Genomic DNA, 26,131 nt, shown 5'->3' on the forward strand with positions numbered 1-26,131 from the left:
CAAAAAAAATTGCTTTTTACTACTTTCATCATATTGAAATAGTTACAGAAAAAATTTACATAATTCATTAAAGAAATTGAATAGAAAATACTACCAACATAAGAAATTTTTACATAAAAAAAAATTACCCACCAAAAAAAAATTGCTGCCTACATACATCATATTGAAATAGTTACAAAGAAAATTGACTTAAATGATTACAAAAAACTGAAAAAAAAACTGCAGTCAAAAGAAATTGCTACATAAAAAAAAAGTAACAAAAAAATTGCTTTTTACTACTTTCATCATACTGAAATAGTTACAGAAAAAATTTACATAATTCATTAAAGAAATTGAATAGAAAATACTACCAAGGAAAGAAACTTTACGTAAAAAAAAATCATTACAAAAAGAAATTGCTGCCTACTACTTTCATCATATTGAAATAGTTACAAAGAAAATTTACATAAATGATTATAAAAAAATTAAAAAGAAACACTACAGTCGAATGTAATTAAAAAAAAAAAGAAAAAAAAATACTACCGTCAATAGAAATCTTTACGTTAAACAAAAAAAATTACAAGAAAAAACTACCAAAAGAAATTTTACAGTTGAATATAACAAAAAAAAAAAAAAAAAACTACTGTCAAAAGAAATCTTTACATTAAAAAAAATAAAAAAATTACAAGAAATATTTACGTAAAAAAAAAATTACAAATAAAAAACAAATATTTACTAAATATTATTATTTACAAATATTTAATATCTACTAAACAAATATTTCAAATGCAAAACTGTGGGTACCCCATCTTGTATTTCGCGCTTGAACCAACTGCTTTATATTGAAATTGTTACATGCTTAACAAAAAAAAAAAAAAAAAAAAAAATTGTAATATATTTATAAAAATATACACACATGCTCACGTTCATATTGTTTTTTTTATTTATTATAATATTTCTTAATATTATTGTTACACCATATATAACACAAAGAAGTTCACTCAACATAGACATAAAGATCAACTAGAAGGTTCAATCTTAGTAACTATAACTTTACTCTAGTACTTAATCTAAAGTACCTCTAGTACTAAATCGTAACTCTAGTTACTAAATCTTAGTAACTATAACTTTTTTATTAAATAATAATTACTATCTTTTTTGATTCGTTTTTACATCTCCAAATTTCTGTACTGTTTTTGTTAAATTCTTTCTTATTTTAAGAAGATATTTCATTAATTCTTTACATTTAGCAGTTAGAAAGCAGTATCTAAAAATGACATTTCAGTACCAATTTATTTGGAAAGTTTAGTAGCTAACCTTTAAACTATAATTTATGTCCATTCGTATCTATATCAAAATTTTGTATCCCACCTGCTCACTACCATTATAATTAAGTAGTATTATCAGTAACTATTATCGGCTAAAGTTTCCCCCACCACTAGCAATTGTCATGTCTAGAAGATAGTTTGGGGGACTCTACTTTTTGTATAAACAGAAAATAAATATAATCAGATGAATAAACATGGCACAAATACACAGGATGATCTATTAATCATGCCAAATGTTTTACAAACTGTTAAAATGAACGGTAGTAATTTTTTAAAAACTGTAAATAATCTGATACAAAATGTAAAATTCAAAACCGCTCCACAGGAATAACAATCTATAGGAAGTTTTACGTATGATAATGGTAAACTCTTATCCATATATTTTACATGGAAAGATGAACCACTTTATATAAATTACAAACGCATAATATTTCCAAGCCATCTTTTTTTAAATTAATGCATTGTTATTATGCGTTGTCATATTAAAAAAGTTAGTCTTAAATTACAGGAAAATTAATTTAAAAAATTTTTTATTGCTAACAATTTAATTCATCTAACAACCCTAAAATCAGCAGGCTACACCACAAGTGAAAAATAATGGTGTTAATGAAATTAATTGAAGATCATACATAAGTTCCAGATAATAAGAATGGGGGTGAAATATTGACTTCTTAAGCTCACCCCATGTATGTTTTTCTATTTGGAGCTTAAGAAAACATATCATCCCTGCAAATCAATATGCACTTTGTGAATTTTGCATAAAAGACTATCTGATGTTAAGGTTTTGTCCTTCATATGATCCGTTTGTTAAATCATTTAACACTTTTGGTAAATAAACTAGATATATGAAATCCATTTTTCCAGTATTAATTGCTTGAAGTTTACTTTAAACATGCCACTCAAGATATATTTTCTCAGAATTATGAAAGTAGAATCTGTGTAGGTATTTTTTATTCAACATGTTAAATATAACAACAGGGATTTAATAATCCACGTTTATTCAGTTTCATCCTTTTAGGATGAAACATAATTAAGTAGGAAACCCCAATATATATTCACATATTATTGATATTACTTAATAGACAAATTCTAGCTCCAGTCGGTATTCGATCAAGAAATAAGTAGCATATATATATATATATGTCTTTAATATTTATAGAATATCAGTTTGATTAGTAAATATAACAAAGAAACATTTTTTACATGCAATAAATAAAAATTTTTAGGTTCTTTAATAAAGCGTTTATTACCTGTTACTTTCCAGTAAAAACTTTTTTTAATTTTCCCTTTTTAATCGTAATAAAGTAATAAACAGGTGTAATCAATATGATGTAGGAAATATATGAAAACAATTGGATATTAATTATATTTAAAAAAAATTATTAAATACTTTCAATTTTGAAATTTTTTATACCCGCCCCCTTAAGTTACCCCCATACGGCAGGATGTTTGCAAAAGTAATGGTTGAATATTGTATTGTCATCCAACCTTAGTAACTGTACAAAATTTCATCAACAGGCAATGTCAGTAAGTATGTTAAATTAAGGATGCAAGATTTGAGGACAAACATGTAATAAAAAGTAAAATTTATTTATTTATTTATTTACTATCAATATTGATGTGAGAATTACACGAAAAAAAATAACAAATGCTAAACTACCGAACATATACAAATCACTGATCAACCACGAAACAGATCACATCACGTATTTGAAAACTCATAATAGTAATTCTTTTATTACCTGACTCTGTTAGTAATCATTTAAGAACTAGTCAGAATTACTGTATACAATAAACTAATTGATGTACCAGATAATTGGATGAGTAAATACTGAGTGTTAAATTTTAATGTTTTTGTATGTGAATTTGCAATTAAATCTATGAAGGAAATTGCTTGAATGACTCTGTTCTATTGCGATCTGAAATATCCATTTTGACTAGTTTCATCATGTCTGTATGTTATGTATATACATATGTATCTCGCATTAACTCAAAAACAATTAGGGATAGGATGGTGAATTTTGGATTTAGGACTGTTGTCATGTCTAGTAGTGCACCTCCCCTTTAGATTGCAGTTGAATGGACCAAAAAAGCCCAAAATCCAAAATAATTTTGGACTGCTGTAATAAGCTCTAATATTTTTCAACGATATATCGTAATTGGTACTTATTTTCAGTGGTTCCAGATTTATTGCCAAATAAGATTTTAATTAACGAATTATTTGGATCTTATAAGTGGAAGATATAACGGTACAAATCAGACTTCCATCACCTTTTTTTTAATTTAAATAAATTGATGTATTAATAATCATTAACCTCCGATTGTAAAAAAAAAATTACAATATATAATTATTCAATAATAACAATAAAATAAAAACAGAAGTTATTAATGAAATAGAATTTTATGTTCTTTTCATTTTAAAAAAAATGTGTAAATGTAATTTAATAGGCGTACATGAAAGTCATGTGCTGTTCCCATTAGATTTGTTTAGAAATAATTAATATGGACTTTAATTATACGCAAATAATGAAGTCTGTTTAAGGTTAATCATGATTTTAGGGAACTTCTGAAACCCTGACTAGATATCACCGGCCTCTCTGATGACACAAGCGGTAGTGTCTAGGCCTTTCATCAGGAGATCCTGGGTTCAAAAACAGGTCAAGCATGGCATTTTCCCATGATACACTGAACTTTAATTATACGCAAATAATGAAGTCTGTTTAAGGTTAATCATGATTTTAGGGAACTTCTGCAACCCTGACTAGATATCACCGGCCTCTCTGATGACACAAGCGGTAGTGTCTAGGCCTTTCATTTGAAGATCCTGGGTTCAAAAACAGGTCAAGCATGGCATTTTCCCATGATACACTGACGTCCATGTCATCCTCTGAAGCAGTATCTAACAGTGGTCCCGGAGGTTAATAACAGCCTTAAAAATAATACCACAGCCATTCACCATATTGAACTGCCACTTACACAAATGGAGAAGAGATCCAGATACCTATCAATCAATTGTACATGTACATGTTACTGAGTGGGAGTTTTTTTTACAAAGGGGGAGGGTCGCCGGTAGATACGGCAGGTGTCATAAATTATAAAACGTTTTCTAGTTTTCATCATTAATTGTTTAAAAAATCTTAAAAACTTTTATAAAAATTCCAACTTCTGTACTACAAGATACTTATCAATTTTCAAAAGTTAGCAATACTCATATAACATATTAATGTTTTATTTTAATGAGTGGGAGATTTTTTACAAAGGGAAAGGGTTGCCGGTAGATATGGCAGGTGTCATAAATTATAAAACGTTTAAGAGTTTTCATCATTAAATATTTAAAAAAACCTTAAAACCATTTATAATTATAAGATTTTTATTATATTTTGCCTTATGCTGTAATAAAATAATTAATCTGTATTATTTTTTTTTATTGGTTAAAAACTTAAATAAGCAATAATATTCCAAATTCTGTACTACAAGATACTTATCAATTTTCAAAAGTTAGCAATGATCATATAAAATATTGAATTGTTTTATTTTAACGCTTTGAAAAGTGTACTTTATTTCAGTGATAAGTGTAAAATTTAACTTTACATTTAATATTATATGGTGTTAATAACAACATTAAAGAATTTGGTTACCAAAAATGCTTTCTAATTGTGTTACTACATTTATGTTATTTTATTAAAAAAAAGAAATGACTGTATTATAACAATAACAGTCACATCCTTAATGTGTGAACTGAAACAGATTTTGCAATCAACCAATTGCAAACTGACCAATGAAAAAGCTGTGTAAGGTAATCAGCCAGTATGGTACAAACATGTAGTACTTTGCCAATCTTTTCCATGACAGATTTTTCAGCATGTAAAAAGATACAAAGATTAGAGCCCAGAACCTTCTGGATTAAAGACAGAAATGCTATGAATAACTGTGGAGTTCATAGAAGTGGAAAAAATACAACAAAGAAAAAGAGCACACTTTCTGAAAATAAATACACTTAGAAATGTGTAGTTTAAAAATATTGCTCTTGTTGTATAATTACTTTCTTTATTTTAACTGTTTATCGTTAGGGAATTTACCATTGAGGTATTACTTCAGAAGATGATAGGTATGAATGAAAATGAAGTGCAGTCTGTGTAGTTAAATGAAACCAAACTACCAAAGAACACTGGTATCTACAATTTAGTACTAATCATAGTGAAGAACAAGCTGAATTGTTTGGTGTTACTTTATGTATCAGTTTTAATGGAAGAGAAACAAACAGTCTTTGCTGAAAACAATGTCCACTTCTACAAAACAAGACAAAGAAGCTGTTTTTGTAAACCTCTAAACAATAATTCAGTTTACAAGAAGGTTCTTCTAATGATTCCGTTGCAATTTTTAATGAATTTTTTTTTTTGTCTTCAGTCATTTGACTGGTTTGATGCAGCTCTCCAAGATTCCCTATCTAGTGCTAGTCGTTTCATTTCAGTATACCCTCTACATCCTACATCCCCAACAATTTGTTTTACATACTCCAAACGTGGCCTGCCTACACAATTTTTCCCTTCTACCTATCCCTCCAATATTAAAGCGACTATTCCAGGATGCCTTAGTATGTGGCCTATAAGTCTGTCTCTTCTTTTAACTATATTTTTCCAAATGCTACTTTCTTCATCTATTTGCCGCAATACCTCTTCATTTGTCACTTTATCCACCCATCTGATTTTTAACATTCTCCTATAGCACCACATTTCAAAAGCTTCTAATCTTTTCTTCTCAGATACTACGATTGTCCAAGTTTCACTTCCATATAAAGCGACACTCCAAACATACACTTTCAAAAATCTTTTCCTGACATTTAAATTCATTTTTGATGTAAACAAATTATATTTCTTACTGAAGGCTCGTTTAGCTTGTGCTATTCGACATTTTATATCGCTCCTGCTTCGTCCATCTTTAGTAATTTTACTTCCCAAATAACAAAATTCTTCTACCTCCATAATCTTTTCTCCTCCTATTTTCACATTCAGTGGTCCATCTTTGTTATTTCTACTACATTTCATTACTTTTGTTTTGTTCTTGTTTATTTTCATGCGATAGTTTTTGCGTAGGACTTCATCTATGCCGTTCATTGTTTCTTCTAAATCCTTTTTACTCTCGGCTAGAATTACTATATCATCAGCAAATCGTACCATCTTTATCTTTTCACCTTGTACTGTTACTCCGAATCTAAATTGTTCTTTAACATCATTAACTGCTAGTTCCATGTAAAGATTAAAAAGTAACGGCGATAGGGAACATCCTTGTCGGACTCCCTTTCTTATTAGGGCTTCTTTCTTATGTTCTTCAATTGTTATTGTTGCTGTTTGGTTCCTGTACATGTTAGCAATTGTTCTTCTATCTCTGTATTTGAACCCTAATTTTTTTTAAAATGCTGAACATTTTATTCCAGTCTACGTTATCGAAAGCCTTTTCTAGGTCTATAAACGCCAAGTATGTTGGTTTGTTTTTCTTTAATCTTCCTTCTACTATTAATCTGAGGCCTAAAATTGCTTCCCTTGTCCCTATACTTTTCCTGAAACCAAATTGGTCTTCTCCTAACACTTCTTCCACTCTCCTCTCAATTCTTCTGTATAAAATTCTAGTTAAGATTTTTGATGCATGACTAGTTAAACTAATTGTTCTGTATTCTTCACATTTATCTGCCCCTGCTTTCTTTGGTATCATAACTATAACACTTTTTTTGAAGTCTGATGGAAATTCCCCATTTTCGTAAATATTACACACCAGTTTGTATAATCTATCAATCGCTTCCTCACCTGCACTGCGCAGTAATTCTACAGGTATTCCGTCTATTCCAGGAGCCTTTCTGCCATTTAAATCTTTTAATGCTCTCTTAAATTGAGATCTCAGTATTGTTTCTCCCATTTCTTCCTCCTCAACTTCCTCTTCTTCCTCTATAACACCATTTTCTAATTCATTTCCTCCGTATAACTCTTCAATATATTCCACCCATCTATCGACTTTACCTTTCGTATTATATATTGGTGTACCATCTTTGTTTAACACATTATTACATTTTAATTTATGTACCCCAAAATTTTCCTTAACTTTCCTGTATGCTCCGTCTATTTTACCAATGTTCATTTCTCTTTCCACTTCTGAACACTTTTCTTTAATCCACTCTTCTTTCACCAGTTTGCACTTCCTGTTTATAGCATTTCTTAATTGCCGATAGTTCCTTTTACTTTCTTCATCACTAGCATTCTTATATTTTCTACGTTCATCCATCAGCTGCAATATATCGTCTGAAACCCAAGGTTTTCTACCAGTTCTCTTTATTCCGCCTAAGTTTGCTTCTGCTGATTTAAGAATTTCCTTTTTAACATTCTCCCATTCTTCTTCTACATTTTCTACCTTATCTTTTTTACTCAGACCTCTTGCGATGTCCTCCTCAAAAATCTTCTTTACCTCCTCTTCCTCAAGCTTCTCTAAATTCCACCGATTCATCTGACACCTTTTCTTCAGGTTTTTAAACCCCAATCTACATTTCATTATCACCAAATTATGGTCGCTATCAATGTCTGCTCCAGGGTAAGTTTTGCAGTCAACGAGTTGATTTCTAAATCTTTGCTTAACCATGATATAATCTATCTGATACCTTGCAGTATCGCCTGGCTTTTTCCAAGTGTATATTCTTCTATTATGATTTTTAAATTGGGTGTTGGCAATTACTAAATTATACTTCGTGCAAAACTCTATAAGTCGGTCCCCTCTTTCATTCCTTTTGCCCAGCCCGTATTCAACCACTATATTTCCTTCCTTGCCTTCTCCAATGCTTGCATTCCAATCTCCAACTATTATTAAATTTTCATCTCCTTTTACGTGTTTAATTGCTTCATCAATCTCTTCGTATACACACTCTACCTCATCATCATCATGGGTGCTTGTAGGCATATAGACGTTAACAATCATTGTCGGTTTAGGTTTTGATTTTATCCTTATTACAATGATTCTATCGCTATGCGTTTTGAAATACTCCACTCTCCTCCCTATCTTCTTGTTCATCACGGAACCTACTCCTGCCTGCCCATTATTTGACGCTGAGTTAATTACTCTAAAATCACCTGACTAAAAGTCGCCTTCCTCTTCCCACCGAACCTCACTAATTCCTACTATATCCACATTTGTCCTACCCATTTCCTTTTTTAAATTTTCTAGCCTACCAACCTTTTTTAAGCTTCTAACATTCCACGCTCCGACTCGTAGAATGTTATTTTTTAATTTTCTGGTGACCCCTTCCTTAGTAGTCCCCACCCGGAGATCCGAACGGGGGACTATTTTACCAAGGAAGGCGCCTCCATTATTGCTATGTGAAAATGCAGAGAGCCACATTTTCTTGGAAAAAAAGCAGCTGTAGTTTTCCATTGCTTTCAGCTGCGCAGTACTCAGAGGACTGAGTGATGTTGATACGGCCGTTTAAGTCGTCCTGACTCACGCCCCTAACAACTACTGAAAGAGCTGCTGCCCTCTTTCAGGAATCATTCCTTAGTCTGGCTCTCAACAGATACCTCTCCGATATGGTTGCACCTTCGGTCCAGCTACTCTGTATCCCTGAGGACTCAAGCCCCCTCACCAACGGCAAGGTCTCATGATTCATAGAGGAGGAATTTAATGAATTACAAAACTTAAAATTTTCTTATATTAAAGTATAGTATAAGTGGAGGATATTTTTAAATACATTTAATTCTTTTAAAAAAAATATTTATTTCATTCTCTATCGTGAAATAAAAAATTTCCTTTAAAATTAATAAATTGTTAAAGTTACCATAGTAATCGTTAAGATTAAACATGTTGTTGAAATTATCATATCATAATATGGAAAACATTGTTCATTAATCAAAGATTTATTAAAGTAAAGACATAATTTTCATAACAATATTAGTCAGTATTTATTTCAATAATTTCTTATGGTGAAATTTCTAATTCTCATAACATCACGAGGTAAGTCAATGTTGAATTTTTAAATGTATAAATCTTTTATTAAAAAATCAAATTATTAGGTAATTTGAATAGGTTTTTCATTAATATACCTAAGACATTTTTTCAAATAAATACTATTGTAATAATCTTAGAATTTGCAAAACTCTATTGCGCTCTATGTGAAATGCGAAAAAGTTTTAAAATCTTATTAACATAAGGTTTAATAGAAAACTTAGGTGTTTTAGTTAGATGTGTGTCTAATATTTGGTCAACCTCACCTTGTCTAATTGTCTATTTCTAGTTGATATAAAATATAAAGATAAACTATCAGCAATTTATTACTATCTGAAAGCTCAGTTTGAACAAGTTGTTTATCAGTAGTACATTTGTAATAGTAATCAAAAACTTCTGTAAAAACATAAATTATTTCAAACAGTCTTATGAATCAATTCATAATATTTGCTTTATAAAAAAAAAATAATAATGAAGGGTAATAAAAAATTCTCCGTTTTAGAGTAACAGGCAATAAATTTTTCAGTCTTTGGTTTAAATGTGTATCACATCTTTCATATTTTTGACAGTTGCACTCTTCTTCACTCTCTTCTTCATCGGATGTTGGATGGCCAAAAATTATTTCCTTGTACCACTGTTATCATTCATCAGCAAGTTGTTTACCATCCCAATTTTCATCAAACAGTTATACAGGAAGATTGTCGACGTGATTTTTCTTCTCACTACTGGTTGCACGACCAACAGAGACTTTTCTAATAGAATTTTATTAAAATTAATGTTTCCTTATTCCTTAATGAAACATTGTTTTTCTTCAAGTCGATAGTCCATCATCCTTTAACTAGAATAAATTTGATTTCTAACAGACTTTGTTACTTATTAATCTTTTTTCCTTTTAAATTTCTTTTGACCTTAATGATAGTCAATAATTTAGTAAAATATATTTAATCCTTTAGTTTTAGAAAGATTTAATCTTTATCAAGTTACTTTACTTGTTTAATTGTTCTGTAGCATTCAAAATACTCTTCTAAGGTCAAGATTATTGTTTTTTTCTGTAAAATCTTTTCTGCCTTGTTAAGAAAAACCACTATCAGCAAGAAAGAAGCTATGGCCACACACAGGGATAATATAGTACAAACAATTTTGTTTGTAATGAAATGTATCCTGTAAATTCTAATAACAAAGGATTTGCACATAGCAATAACCTGTTTTCAAAAGGACTAAGCACGGTTTGAATGGTACCTCTTAAATTAAAAAAAAATAAGTTTTTAATCATTTAAGCTAACAACCTCAGTCAAATATTAACAAAATAAGGACAGGAATTAATCTGCACTCAATAAACTACTTTCTAAAAGGTATCATAAATATTTTTTATAAAATTAAAACTTTTTGTATGCAATCTCTTTCTTTTCGGTCATCACCTTTTATGAATTTCGTTTTCTACATCCATTTAAGAAATATACAATATGTATGTTACTTTTAGACTTTTTAATTCATCTGTTAGAAAGAGCCACAAAAGTTATTAAATACAAGCTATATATAATATCATTCATCATAATTGATTGAATGAAGACAGTTAATTTTACTTTCGGTTCAAAACTAAAGGAAAATGTAAAGTCTAAAGTTTCAAAATCATTTCAGATTTGCTTTATGGCTCCATTTTGAAGGGTTCTTTAGTCTGACGTACTTTAGAAACAAACATTACACAATGGAACATACTTTCAACACATAAACTGGATCAGAAAATCAGTGTGTAAATAATTTACAAATTCCGTAACTTAACGTATATACATAAAACTATATGAAAAAATAACCCTAAATATAAATTCTTGGAAATTATTTCCCGGCAACATTTTAATGAAGTTACTACATGATATGAATTATAAAAAATAACAGTTAAATCTTTGTTTACAAATAAAGACATTTAATATCTATTTCTAACCAAAACTAAAAATAATAGAGTAACTAATTTGGATTTATTGATTGTTAAATTTCTGTTACGAAAAAAAAGATAATGAACTACGTATTGCAAAGAAAAACCTAACAACTATGTATATACGTATCAAATATAAGGTACTTTAGCTTCAAACATTTGGTAGCACTTTTTTGTGTAAAAATAATGAGATTAATACATATAAATATATTTTCCAGTGAAAGGCAGTTTTGAATATGTCAAAAATCATCAGACTTTTTAGTGTCACCATGTTGATGTCGTCGTACACAAGGTTTAGTTCATTGATCATGTTTGGAAAGATGACTGACAGTTTCTGTTTCTTCAGCTTCTGAAGTCTGTTTCTATCCATACTGTGTTACAATTGGTCAAACATTTAGTCTGTTTGCATATTTTATTTGGATGTGTTAAGGATGCCAATAAAAAGTAAGTAGAAGTACTTGTACTAATTAAAATTAAAGTAAAATTGTAATTTTTAGAATTACATACCTCGTTTAATATTAAAAAAAAGATTTTTATACATTCTGAAATTAATTTAATAATTTGTTTTTTACCTTTAACTGCTCAAAACCTAAATTGAATTAAAATGTAAATTAATAGATTAAATTTCACAAAACCTAATTGAAAGTAATTGTTTATACAGTAAAACTACTCATTTAAATATTAAAAAAAAGATTTTTATACATTCTGAAATTAATTTAATAATTTGTTTTTTACCTTTAACTGCTCAAAACCTAAATTGAATTAAAATGTAAATTAATAGATTAAATTTCACAAAACCTAATTGAAAGTAATTGTTTATACAGTAAAACTACTCATTTAAATACAAATTACAAAAGGCACACTATTTAATGACAAACTGTAATATAAAAATGTTCTGAATATTTATATTTAAGTAATTAAAATAAGTGAATCTTTAATATGAGTGCTATTTTTTAACGTTTCAACATTTACAAATGTTCATTATTATCCCAGAATAGATAATAAATAATTCTGATTAAATTAATTTGCTTATCTACTCCAAGTGGATGAAAAGGTTAAATCTGAAATAGGTTTATTAATTTTTCAGTGAAATCAAGTTAGATAATAAGGCTTTTGAATATTACTTATAAGAGGGGGCTACAAATAGACAAATAGTCTAGATTTTTTCCAAAATACCCTGCATTATTTCTAGATATAAGAAAGGCTTTCGATCACAGACTACTTCTAAAAAACTATGAAATGCTAGTTTCAGAGGAATCTGTGGAGACTGGTTTGCTAGCTTTTTGTCAGGTAGGACCCAGCAAGTTAGAGGTGGTATTTTTTGGGTAACAAATTCCGCATCATCTGTGATGTTCTTCAGGCCTCTACGCTTTCAGCAGAGCTCTTTTTAGTATATGTTAAATATTTATGTGAAGGTGTTCGAAACGGTTCTATCACACATTTGCGGAAGACACAGCTTTACGCTACAGGGCAAACGATATAAGTGAACTTTGTAAGATGATCCATGACGATCTCCAGAGGATTAGCGTGTTTTCAGTACAACTCTGCAACTGAATACAGAAAAGATTAAGTTAATCGGTTTTGAATTAAGATAAAATTTGGAGGAACCATTGGCCCTACAAATGCATACAAATAGTTATAAAGCTTGTAATTGGCTCATTGAAACTGACCACATGAAATATTTGGGAATACCTGTAGATTATAGACTTACATGGGCAGCTCATATACAAAAATTAAAGAAAGAACTGGTATATGCGTGACGAAGATATACATATACTTTATAAGGTCTTAAAAATCTTTTTTATCAAAGTTGGATAAATACAACAAATACGATCATTTGGGAACTTCATACCACCAAGTCCAAGTAAAGAGATATTAGTAGGTGTTACCTTTACATAGCTCCTCGACATTACAACACTATACCTGATGGAATAAAGAATGTTACTTTTACAAAATTTAAATCTATTATTAAAAGATGGCTTTTAGAAAAAGATAATCTTGAATGTTTATTTGTTTAAGCTGTCACTGTCTTTTCTATACAGATATATATTCTTCTTTTTTATTTTTTGAAAATCCTAATACTTTTTGAACACATTAACCGCTGTGTCAATTGATATAATATTATAAGTTGAATAAATTAAATTAACACCAAAACACAGTTGAAGAATAAATTTATTAAACCTTCAAAGGTACTTTTGCAAACCACTTGTATCAACAGTTGATGACATTATGGCGATGTTATGATTAAATGAACAAATGAAAATATATATAATTTTTTGAGTAATAACCATAAAAATCAGCTGGATATGAGTTATGTGAATAGTTGTAATTTACTGGGGCTTTAATCAAAATATTGTCTTCAAAAGCTACTTGTTGGATGCTCATTCTATGTGTTAAATTTATAAATGTAGTATTTTTCTAAGAAGTTTATTTTTTTATTGTTACCCCATGTTTCTAAAATTTCTAAGTCTGTATAGTATTATTATGTTGTAGCAGATGATCAGCTATATAACGGTGGACCTGGAGGTTAAACAAAAAAAAAAGAAAGAGGGACAGCTTTATCCTACCGGGTTGATCTAGTAGGGAACACGTCTTTCCCAAATCAGCTGATTTGGAATTCGAGAATTCCAGCATTCAAGTTCTTGTAAAGGCAGGTAGATGGTGGATATTGGTGATCTTTGGTGGTTGCGAATCAATTAACCATATTATGCAGGAATTGTTGTACTGAGACGGTACAAGACTACACTTCATTTACACTCATCATACATATCATCCTCTGACGTAATACCTGAATGGCAATTCCTGGAGGCTAAACAGGAAAAAGAAAAAAAGATGGCCAGCTGTATTAGAAATGCCTCTCTTCTGAAATATATTAGTAACTTATTTATTATTATTCCACTGTAATGTTGAAAAGCAATTGGAAACTATTTGTTTTATCATATTTGTTTCATTTTTGAGTTTATGTGGGTTATTATTGTTATATTGTGTATTGCAACAGTCTAAAAATTAAATTTCTATACGAGCCAATTTTTTGTGATCATGGATGATTAGATTCCTCGTGTATAGAAGTATGATTTATGGTTGATTTCCTATAAACTGCTTTTTCTTTAATATTTCAATTTCAATGCCCAAAAAGTATATTTTCCTGTTAATTTCCACTTCAAACTTGAATTTTAAGTCCTTGTTGTAGTTAGATATATTTAAAATAGTCATCTGTTGTCATTTTTCATAGGATTGTATATGATCAATATGTCGTCCACATATCTAATCCAGATTAATATTTGATACTTGTTTGAAATATCAATAATTACGATGTTTTCACAATGTAAGTAAATTTCAGATGTGATTGCAGATATAGTTGAACCCATTTGTGGGCAACCCTTTTGTATTAAGCAAAAATTATTTTTTTAATTTAAACGTTTTGTTTACAAACATTGAAACAAATAAAATAAATGAAATTTATGATGGCATTTTGCAGTGTTTAAATACTGTAAACTTCTATTGTTATTCAGTTCTGATGTTAATAAGGTTTATTGGTATACGTTGGATGTTAATTCTTGAATAAGTAATAATTATAAGTATTATTTCACTTATTTTGTCATAGACAACACAGTGCCTTTATATTATATAATTTTTTTATTCATTTATTGCAATCAAAATAATGTGATTGTAACTGCCAACTTATTTTTTTCCCGGGAGTACCTAACATCCCTTCCTCTTGTAAAGAAACTGTAACACCAAATTGTGTCGTACCTAGATATAGAAACTCTAATAATAAGAAACTTTAGAATAAGTAACTTTTATTTGTTTTTAAGTACAATTAACGAGGAGATATAATGAATAAATAAATAAAATTTTTCCAGGAAACTGTTTATGGAAGAAGTGGGTAAATATTAGAGACAACTGAATAAAATACCATAAGAATTAACTGACTAAAAAAACTGGTTTTGGTGCAACTAAACAACACAAAAATTTGTATTACGAGGAAACTACAATTATAAGAAAACTGTCGTTTTATCGATCAACTATATCAAGCATTCCTGATGACACAGGTATGTAGTAAGGATTATTTTCATGATAAGTGCTTGGTTTAAATATAATGTGTTAAATTAGGCTGACCAAATATACCAGAATTAAATACTTGTCTGTGTTTTGGGAATGTGTGTCCTAGGTACTGATTTTTCCTGTCGGAATTTATTTACTGTAAAGTATTAATCGTTTAATTATTATTAATAGTTCTAATAAACTAATGTATGTAAATAATCCTAAAAAAATGTTTTACAGAAAAGTTTCGTAATTTAAGAAATGGACAAGACTTTCAGTCAGATAATTTGGTTATACTAGTTAAATTCCAATAGGATAGGTATTTCATTTTATAAACATTATTATACTATACGCCGAATGTAACCGGGCTATTAAGCTGATAGATAATGAAAATGATTACTTCTTCCTTGGGACGACTAATCCAATCTGAACGTTATGACTAATCCAATATTTAACTATTTTTTGTAGATTTTGGAAAAAATGAAACAGCTACTGTATTAATTACGTCTTACTTATAGAGTACATGTTTTTTTCTTTGACTACATTAGAAATGTAGTTAAATTTTAAGCTAAGATCTTTCTTTAGTTAATTTTTGTACTGTACCAGTTTGAGGCATCCGTACAAAGCAAGAGTCTTTTATAACAGTTACTTAATAATTTTCTGTTACAGATCATTCTACAGTAAATCATGCTGTCGCTCTTGTTAGCCTGTAGAAAGAAACAATGGATTGAAATAAGGAGAAAAGAATATCTTGTGAATTAGGCAAGAAAATGATGGCCTGGCCAGTATAGAATCCTCACTAGACCAGGGCCAAAGCAGAATAATCAATTTCTTTAATTGAATTGTGCACCAACAGTGGATACATTTTTGGAACCAGATATAGTAAAAAGCTGGTTAAATCTCTCCGAAATACACTATTCAATCTCTACAAAAACTTTCGTTCCTTGGCCACAGTATATCCTATTGCATCCTACAGTCACCAAATTGTGGGAAATTCATCAACATAAAGTACATGGAGAAATCAAGAGTATTTTACAACCAGCCTTACAGCGATACACACATTTCACAACACTATACAGAATTTTTATCAAATTGATGTTCAGCTTGATACATCACTCAATTGTTTTGCAATACAACGAAATGGTTGACACATTTATCAAGCTACGTAAAGTAGTTAGTGCCACCTAGCGGGTTTATAACAAACATGCGGATAATATGACTCAGCCCAAGCAGTTGCTGGTATTTTAAGAGATTCTTGATTGCATTGCTATAGAGGTATGTTCCATTAGACTGTTTTTTTTTTACTGTTTTTAATATTTCAGTTTATTTTAATTTTTTATTATTGTGTTTATCCTTTTTCCTTATTTCTTTTGCTTATATTTTTAATTAAATTGTTGATATATTGTTTATAATTTAACATCATTGGAAGAATAGAAAATAATTATTGTATAATTCTCTGTAAGAAGAATGACTTTTCCTTATTTTATTTTGTTTCCTTTTTCCCCGCTCAAATACATACAATCATTATGATCCTCAAAGTCTGTAATGCTACCTGAATATGGCGAAGAACACTGCTAACAATAGATACCGCAGATAAAGAAACATCATTGTTCCAACTTGCAGAATCATAACGAACCACGATTCTAACTTGCCCCGTATACACTTTTTGACTTTATATTTAGAGTAAATCAATAAGGCCTCAACCATTTATGAAATGTTTAAATGCTTTAGATATAGTGCTACAGCATAACTAGTTTTCAATAAAAGTGATTTAGTAGTTTTGGAGATTTTCAAGTGACAGCATTTTACACACAAGTTTACAAAAAAAAACATAATAAGGAATGACAATTTATATGAATAGTAATTTTGGTACTCCTCATAGCTAAAAACGTAAAGAAAATTTACTCCCCCTATGCAACCGAAAATATTACTGCACTTTTGTTTGAAAAGTCAGTAAAATGAACAGTAATGATTTATTATTCATTAATGAATTTTCTTATATTTTTATATTTGTCTAATGATATTTTAATTCAACACTATAAATGTTTCACTTCTATTTAAGTACAGATCGATTAATATCTCTCAGAACACATATCATGTAAATGAATATTAACGAAAAATTTCATAAATAATGAAACAAGTCAACGCACAGAGCACAGCGAACGGTGCACAATGCAATAATTCCATCACTTGCATCAGTCCACTAATATTAGTAAAACTATCTGTTTGCTATTGGAGTACAAGCCCATACATAAAGTTTAAAAAGATGGATTATTAGTCATCAAAATATAGAAATATGAATATTATGTAGATTAAACCTGTTCCAAATATTTATTATTTTTAGATCCAAAGTTCAAAATTGAATAGGAACAAAAATATCTGCTTGTAAGTTGTACATATGTGTATACCCGCTAGATTCAACACAACATATCTGGTAGAATATGAAATGTTCGACTAAAATTGATTTTTCTGAATGTCATCATGCTTGGTGGCACGTCCATAGTGTCATAGCTGTCTCCATCCACTTCTGTCCCAAACTTTCTCCTTTGTCCCCTTGCAGTTTCTAAAATGAATCATTTTGAGATAAGAAAATTAAAAAAAATCTTCTTATTAAGAGTTCAAAACTCGTAATAGTAAAATTTTCATTAATTCAAATCCCAACATCTGAAATGAATTCAAATGAAATTCCCTTCCACATGGTAGTTATAACTTAAAATTTTAATAGCATCAGTTGCCTACATGTAGGAGTCACTCAGTCTAGTAAGACCCTTAAGTTAATAAATAAAATAGACGCCAACTATATACAAACTAACCGAATCTAATCCCTCCTGCTTTAACTGTTTTTCTCAACGTCTTGAGTTAAAAAAACAATTTGAAACGATAATATGTTGCACATTTTTGTACTACATACAATACTGTAAATCAAATAAGAAGAAACAATAAAAAATAAAACCAATAGCGCATACTGCTTCAAATTATAATTAAAATATATCAATAAAAACATTATATTATTTTTTTAATTTAAAAAATCATTTCTACTATTAAAAAAAAGCGGAAATCATAAGATTCTTTTTATATCTAATGTAAATAACGTTCAAAATTACATTTTGAAATGGATTTAATCATCTAACTAATTCAAATTGTTTAATTTAATTTTCTGTCTTCTGTCAACCAAGTAGTTTGTTATTTTTGAAAGAGCAAACGTGTTTTTTTTACATTTTACTAATACTGGATTTTTTTTAAATTTAATTGAACTATACATTATAAACACATAAATTATTTTTAAAAGGAAAATTGAACTGAATTGTAAACTGTAATTTTTTAAATTTGAATTTTATTTTATTTTTTAATTTCATATGATATTTACATTGAATAACTTAAGTTATCATAATATTTGCAGATGGAATTGATGTATTATTGAACGATCACTCATTGCAGTTAAGTGGAAGAAAGAAAGTTATCGAAAAAAAAATAATTATAATAATTTAATCTTACCAAAGAAAATAACATTTGAAAAAACTACATTGTAAGGTAAAAATTTATTACATATAAAACTAATAAATTAATCAATTAACATAGATGTGGAATATAAAAAGAATAAGGGAAATGTAGGAATGAAAGAAATGGAGATACCCTTTCCAAAGAAGGAAAAGACTAATAATAAGATGCTTGTGCAACAATGCATTATACATGAGGTTCATGTAATAAAAAAAAAATTATTTCATTTTTATGATATACATATTTTAAATAACTTTACAAAATTAATATATAAACAATATTAATTTCAATTTTTTTAATCATATTACATGCATATTTTACCTTTCAGATTTTATGGCAAATGTTAACCAATATTAGTCATGTTGACGACAACGATATGCTATGGATGTTAAAACTACCGTGTTAGAATAAAAGGTAAGCAAAATCAATACATTTCAGCAGGTACTGGACTAACTTCAAATTATAGAAACCTTTTTAGTGTACTTGATTATTAGATATAACTACAAGGTAAATCTGAAAATAATTCCAAAAAAAAAAAATTACAAAGGAAGTTGAAAACGTAATGCACTGTCAATCATAACTAGCAAATGAAAGGAAATTTTTTGTAACATTACATTATGCAATGAGCCTATAATGATAGCCATTAATGCTTTGTAACTTGCGAAGTTTGACACTCGTTTGGGTTAGTGGTTTCAAATTAACCTCTTCTAGCTAACTACTAAATCAGATTAAAATCAATACAATGTGTCCTATTAGCTCTTTTAATGTGCCTATCTATGTGGAGATGCTTGCCGCCTAATGCAGTGGTAATTTTGAATCTATTAATTTTGACAATTAATCGTAATAGCAACTGACAGAAAATGAGTGGTCATAGATCACAAGTTTTGAAATGTTAGCAGTATGAGAAAAACTACAACACAGCACAACCAGTCGCTTTATGCGATATTTTTTTTTTACTGATATGATCCCTGTATGCATACATTTGTCATCTTTCGTAATAGTAATAAAAGTTTAGAATATAATGTAATCTTTTAGAAGTTTTCTCAAATAACAGGAAAGTATTTGTAAATAATTCATTATTTAAATAAATTATTATAAACCGTTTATAATATATTTCATTAATATATCTTTAATTAATTGAAGATAGTTACTGCAGACCAGAGATTGCAGTCATAACTATCAAAGGCAATCAACAAACAGAACTTGCATTATTTTGAAACTAACAAAATATTTTGTAAGGTTGCTCTGATTGCACTTAATACAATGTGCACTTAATACTGTGACTGGTAATGCACTTAATATTTGTGCAATATGCACTTAATAGTGTGACAGACAAATAGGTAAAAGCGGCACTACTAGAGCAATGTTTAACTTGAGTTACCTTTCAGATGGCCGATAAACTGGTCTGAAATCCTATCATTGAGTGTAATAAAAAATGTAATGTTCTTAGATTTATTTATCTAATATGCTTATTCATTTAAAATGAGTTAAATGGATGATGTGTCTCTTATACAGCTTTAACTGTACTTTGTGTTAAACAACACAAGTATTTACCCCAGTTATTTTTACACGGATTTGAATACTAAATCGCGGATACCGGTGTTCTTTGGTGGTTGGGTTTCAAATTAACCACACATCTCAGGAATGGTCGAACTGAGACTGTACAAGACTACACTTCATTTACACTCATACATATTATCCTCATTAATCCTCTGAAGTATTATCTGAAAGGTAGTTACCAGAGGTTAAACAGGAAAAAGAAAGAAGTAGTCATAATGGAATTTTATTTATTGGTTTTTCAACTAAAATTAATTTTTCTAAATATCTCATGCTTGGTGGCACGTCCATAGTGTCATAGCTGTCTCCATCCACTAAATCAAATAAGAAGAAACAATAAAAATAAACCAATAGGGCATATACTGCTTCAAATTATAATTAAAATATATCTATAAAAACATTATATTATTTTTTAATTTAAAAAATCATTTCTATTATTAAAAAATGGGCAAATCTTAAGATTCATGGTAAATCTAATGTAAATAACGTTCAAAATTACACCTTGAAATGGATTTAATTTAACTAATTCAAAATGTTTAATTTAATTTAAGAAATTAAATCTTTTTTAAAAGTTTCAGTTTAGTTTTAAGTTTATGTTTACAAATAGAATACCATTATTATTCTACAGTTCAAGAAGTAAATAAGATTGTAAAATTGCCCCTTCTACAATTTACTTTTAATGATATATTAAAGTAACAAAAATATTTTAAGACTAGTAAACCCCTTCACCAAATACATTTCATTAAACGGGATGGTTTTATAATTGGGATTAGAAATGGTTACCACAGGCTAACCACCAATTAATCAGTAATAATATCCAATTCTATTAAGGAGACTTGTTTTGTCCATACATTTACTTTACACTTTTTCTGTCTTCTGTCAACCAAGTAGTTTGTAATATTTTTGAAAGAGCAAACGTGTTTTTTTACATTTTACTATAACTGGATTTTTTTTTAATTGAACTATACATAACACATAAATTATTTTTTAGAAGGAAAATTGAACTGAATTGTAATCTAATTTTTTGAAATATGAATTTTATTTTTTTAATTTCATATGATATTTACATTGAATAACTTAAGCTATCATAATATTTGCAGATGGAATTGAAGTATTATTGAACGATCACTCACTGTGCGGTTAAGTGGAAAAAAGAAAGTTATAGTAAAAAAAAAAAAAAAAAAAAAAAAAAAAAATTTAATCACTAAAGAAAATAACATTTGAAAAAAAATACATTGCAAGGTAAAAATTTATTACATATTTGTGAATAATGAATTATTTTCACTATAAAATATTTTATAACAATTTTCTAATATTTTTAAAATTGTTTAAAAAATATTAGATATTATCTTTCTTCATATATGTACATTTTCAGCACAACATTCCGTTATGTCCGTTAATTAAATATTTGCCAAATTTTCTAGCAATATTCATATTTCTAGGAACGAGTGAAATATGTTACGTAAAAATAATCCCTTTTGACACACCAGAAGGCAGAGGTAGATTTCACCGGTGCTAAATACGAAATAAAAGAAGATTTCCACCTTAAAGTTAAAAAAACTTTACTCAATACGACAAAGGTTGCATGCGGAAAAAGTTTCACTTGTTTAGCATACGATAAAGCCCCATCTTCTTACAATTCCAGCAATATTTTGGTCATCCCTTGCCGTATTAAACCGATTCGATACTGTGCCTATTAAGGGAGGTGGTATACAATATTTTTGTCTTTGAAACCCTATATTTTCTATCTCCTGGGCCAGTAAAATACTTTACTTAGATAACTTTAAACGAATTTGATATTTTACTTAATAAGAAAGTTTTAGTGATATTTCCACCCCAATGTTTAGTGATATTTCCACCCCAAGTTTTAGTGATATTTTTCCACCCCAATGGTCTGATATTTCCCATTAATGAACACGACCGATATTTTGGGTCATATTTTATGTATCAATTTGAAAGTGATTGGCGCAAAATTATGGCATTATTGTGTCCACAAGAAAGTGAAATATATAGATAATACATATACATAAATGTATATATAAACTTTTGAACTGAGGGTGGTTTTGGGATCTGGAGAATGTGAAATGTGAAGACATGTCGACATTTTCCAGAAGTCAAATTGTGGTACCCATTTCAACAGGTAGCTTTCTGAAAATATAAATAGTTGATTTTTTAATTTTCTTTCATAATTTAGCTGTGTAAAATAACTACAAACCTAGTTCTGTATATAAACTGAAGTGAAGAGAAAATCAAATTTTTTATTTCAGGTCTCGCTTTGATATCAACCGTAAATGAAAATTTATTATCATATTCTAAGATTATACTTAATAAATATAATATAATTATTGTTTTTTTTTATGTTTTTTTTAATTACTCACAGAATTATTATGCAATCAATGGTTTTGTACACAGAATAAATTTTCAAAAAAAAAATTCAAAAGATAAACAAACATGCTCATTCCTGTTTCAGACGGTGTAAACATTATAAAAACAATGTAGTGTTCAAAATTCAGTGAGATAAGCAGTTAGATTGTGCATTGATGAATCATATATATTCTTTATTAAAAAAGATTGCAATTGTTTATGGAATACAGAATTATACATAGTATAATCATAAGAGTAGAAATAACTGTAGTGTTTACATGGTCTGAAATATTAGTCGAGCAACAAATTAACAATATTTATCATCGAATTTGAACATTAAAACCATGGAGAAAGTGGATGGGAATAGTCTTCTAGAATTAGTAATGCTTAAGAACGAAATGAGTGACAGTTTTATAAAAGCGATGACCATCTAAAATGTTTCTTTTTCTATTTTATATAACATTCATTGTTCATAAACAAATTATTCTATACTAATAATTTTTTTCTGATATGTTTTTTCTTTCAGAAATGTTAAGATGGCATAAGACAAATCGATTTGGATTGAGTTTAATACTACCAACAAAATGTTACGTATTTGATGGTAAATGAATACGGTTCCGATAAAAAGCAATAAGAAATCTTCATTCATAAGCAGTATGTGTGTAGTTAGGAGGTTGGTAGAAGGCGGGAAATAGAAGATGACAATCCTCAGTTTTGCCAACGTTTGAAATATTTGTTTATTGAAAACACTGTGAGACAACAATAAAAAAGTATCAGTCATCAGTAGTAGGCAGAAGTTAAGTAACTAGCAGACAGTAGTAGGTGGAAAATAGAAGATGACAACATTAACAACATTTGTTAATTGACAACATTGTAAGTCAACAATAAAAAAAGCTTCATTCATCAAAAGTAGGCAGCACTTAAGTAGGTAGTAAGCAGTAAAGTAGATATGTGATGTAAGTGAGGTAGTAGGCAGGAAATAGAAGATGAAACATAAAATATTTGTTAATTGACAACACTGAAAAAAGCTTCATTCTTCAGTAGTAGACAGCAGTTAAGTAGGCAGTAGGCAGTAGGCAGTAGGCAGTGGTAGGCAGGAAATTGAAGATAAAAAATATTTGAAATATTTTTTAATTGACAACAATGTGAGACAACAATAAAAAAGCTTCATTCAACAACAGTAGGCAGCAGTTAAGTAGGCGGGAAATAAAAGATGACAACAAAAAATATTTGAAATATTTAATTGACAACACTGTGAGACAACAATAAAAAAGCTTCATTCATCAATAGTAGGCAGTAGTAGATGAGAAATAGAAGATGACGAATCCTCAGTTTTGACAACCTTTGAAATATTCGTTAATTGAAAACCCTGAGACCAAACGGAGTTTCCCACAGTGAAAACAGAAATTCCAAGGTGGCCGACACTGTGTATGCAGTACCTGCGCCCTTGAGGTTATGTTAACGCAGCACTAGTGCCTCATTAGGTTAGAAACGAACTAGATGAAGACACTAGCAACAGTATGCAGGGTACACTTAATACATATAAAATTCATTGCTGATAAACAATAGACTCTATACTAATATTTTTTTCTTGATTCATCTTTTGTTTCAGACCCCTGATGCTGACACATATTCTTACTTAATATTCATATTATAATATTTTATATTAATATTTAATCATTAACATTTGTCATACTGTAATAGTTACGATGGACTACAGAAAACAACAGTTACCTATGAAGAGAAACTTAGTCTATCAGATCAGACAATGATATTTCCCATTCACAAAGAACATGTAAGGATAAAAAAATGGCAAATAACACACTTGCATTCTTACAACAAATGCTACAACACACAAAAACTTAGTTCATTAGTTAAGAGTCAATATTCTGGATGGTTAATGCTGACGGTTAAGGAGAAAAGTAGTAGATCCTGTGAAACATTAACTGCATCAGGGATTTGTTTGACATAAACACCTTACCTGTCCTGTCCTGTCTAGTCCTGACCTGTCCTATCATGATTAGGACCAGGTTCAGGTTCTGACCCAACATGACCTTAGGTAATATTTTATCAGCACTAATAGGGACGGGGGGTTTATTATGGGTAACTTGGGCAGAAGTAGGGGTGAATTGAACATTTGATCAGCATAAGGATATATAGGGTTTTGGTGTGATTTAGCTAATAGGTGTTTGTTAAGGAGAAGTAGGAGATAAAGTATGTAAAACAAAGTTGTGATAGGTGTTATGTATAAACAGGTTTTTGATGTAGTTAATGTATTTGCAGCATTTGCTGCTTTTCAACTGACCCGTCAGTATTAAATCAGCGCCGGTTGCTTTGATTACAGCTCTGTATGCCCTTATTTTCACATTTATTTGTTTTATCCGATTGCTTCAAGTCTGAATTTTTGTAGAATAACAATTGTAACAAACTAGGTCTAATAATTGCTCATCAACATGCATTCCCTTTTGGTCAAAGCTGACAATTTTCTCTCATATTTCACTTACATCTACTTTCTTGACTCTGAACAATTATCATCCACTAAACTCTTTGTACAGTTCTCTACTTTTGTACACACGTTGATAGTTTCACATACCAACAGTCTAGTAGTATACTGAAGTAAACGGGAAATATCACCGTTTATAAATATCACAAGAATTATACAAAAAAATAATCACTCAAAAAATAAGTCATACTCCAGAAATATTCTGGATCTTCAAATCTTTATTTGTTACAGAATTTCAATTGTAATATCTCTTGGTATTTGATTGATCTAAAATTGAAGAATTCAATTTTGTTAGGAAACTATTTGTCTGTAGTCCATTATAATTATGACAACGGTTAGAAATTGAATATGGAAATATAACATCTTTCATACACATCATCCAAATAACAGTAAAAACATATAAAATACAGTATCAAGATATCATAACATGTTTTTCAGCATCAGGGGTTACCCGACCATAACACTGATAATGTCTACACCTAGGTTGGTTCTAACCAAACACAGGACTAGTGTCACGAATCTAATTTTTTTTAAATATTAATTTTTTTCCAATCTAGTTTATTTTTTCATGTTATAAATATTATCTATTTAACGAGTATCTCAAAAGTTTGAAAAACTGTAGGAACAGAATCTTCTATTTCGCCCTGAACCAACTACTTAATCTTGAAATGTTTAAAAAAAAGATTACATTGTTACAAAAAAGAAATCGTTACATAAGAAAAGAAAAAATTGCTGCCTACAACTTACGTCATACTGAAATAATTACAAATAAAATTGACCTAACTGATTACATAAAATTAAAAAGAAATAACTATAATCAAAATAAATAATTACATAAAACAAAAGACATTACAAAAAAAATTGCTGTCATCATATTAAAAAAAAAAAAAAAATTACCTACCAAAAAAAATTGCTGCCTACATACATCATATTCAAATACTTACAAAGAAA

General features: G+C 29.1%; 1 long non-coding RNA gene across 2 annotated transcripts; it reads left to right on the plus strand.

The window, feature by feature from the left end:
- Positions 1-11,373: 11,373 nt before the first annotated feature.
- On the plus strand, positions 11,374-26,131 carry LOC142325402 (uncharacterized). 2 transcript variants are annotated; one of them, XR_012756533.1, is made up of 6 exons: positions 11,374-11,658; positions 15,078-15,266; positions 15,928-16,533; positions 18,659-18,789; positions 19,085-19,170; positions 23,204-26,131. It is a non-coding gene; the product is annotated as an uncharacterized LOC142325402 (long non-coding RNA). The 2 variants fall into 2 exon arrangements; XR_012756534.1 differs by lacking the exon at positions 23,204-26,131 and adding an exon at positions 21,414-21,509.

This window comes from Lycorma delicatula, chromosome 5 (assembly GCF_047948215.1).
Source record: "Lycorma delicatula isolate Av1 chromosome 5, ASM4794821v1, whole genome shotgun sequence".
Taxonomy (NCBI): domain Eukaryota; kingdom Metazoa; phylum Arthropoda; class Insecta; order Hemiptera; family Fulgoridae; genus Lycorma; species Lycorma delicatula.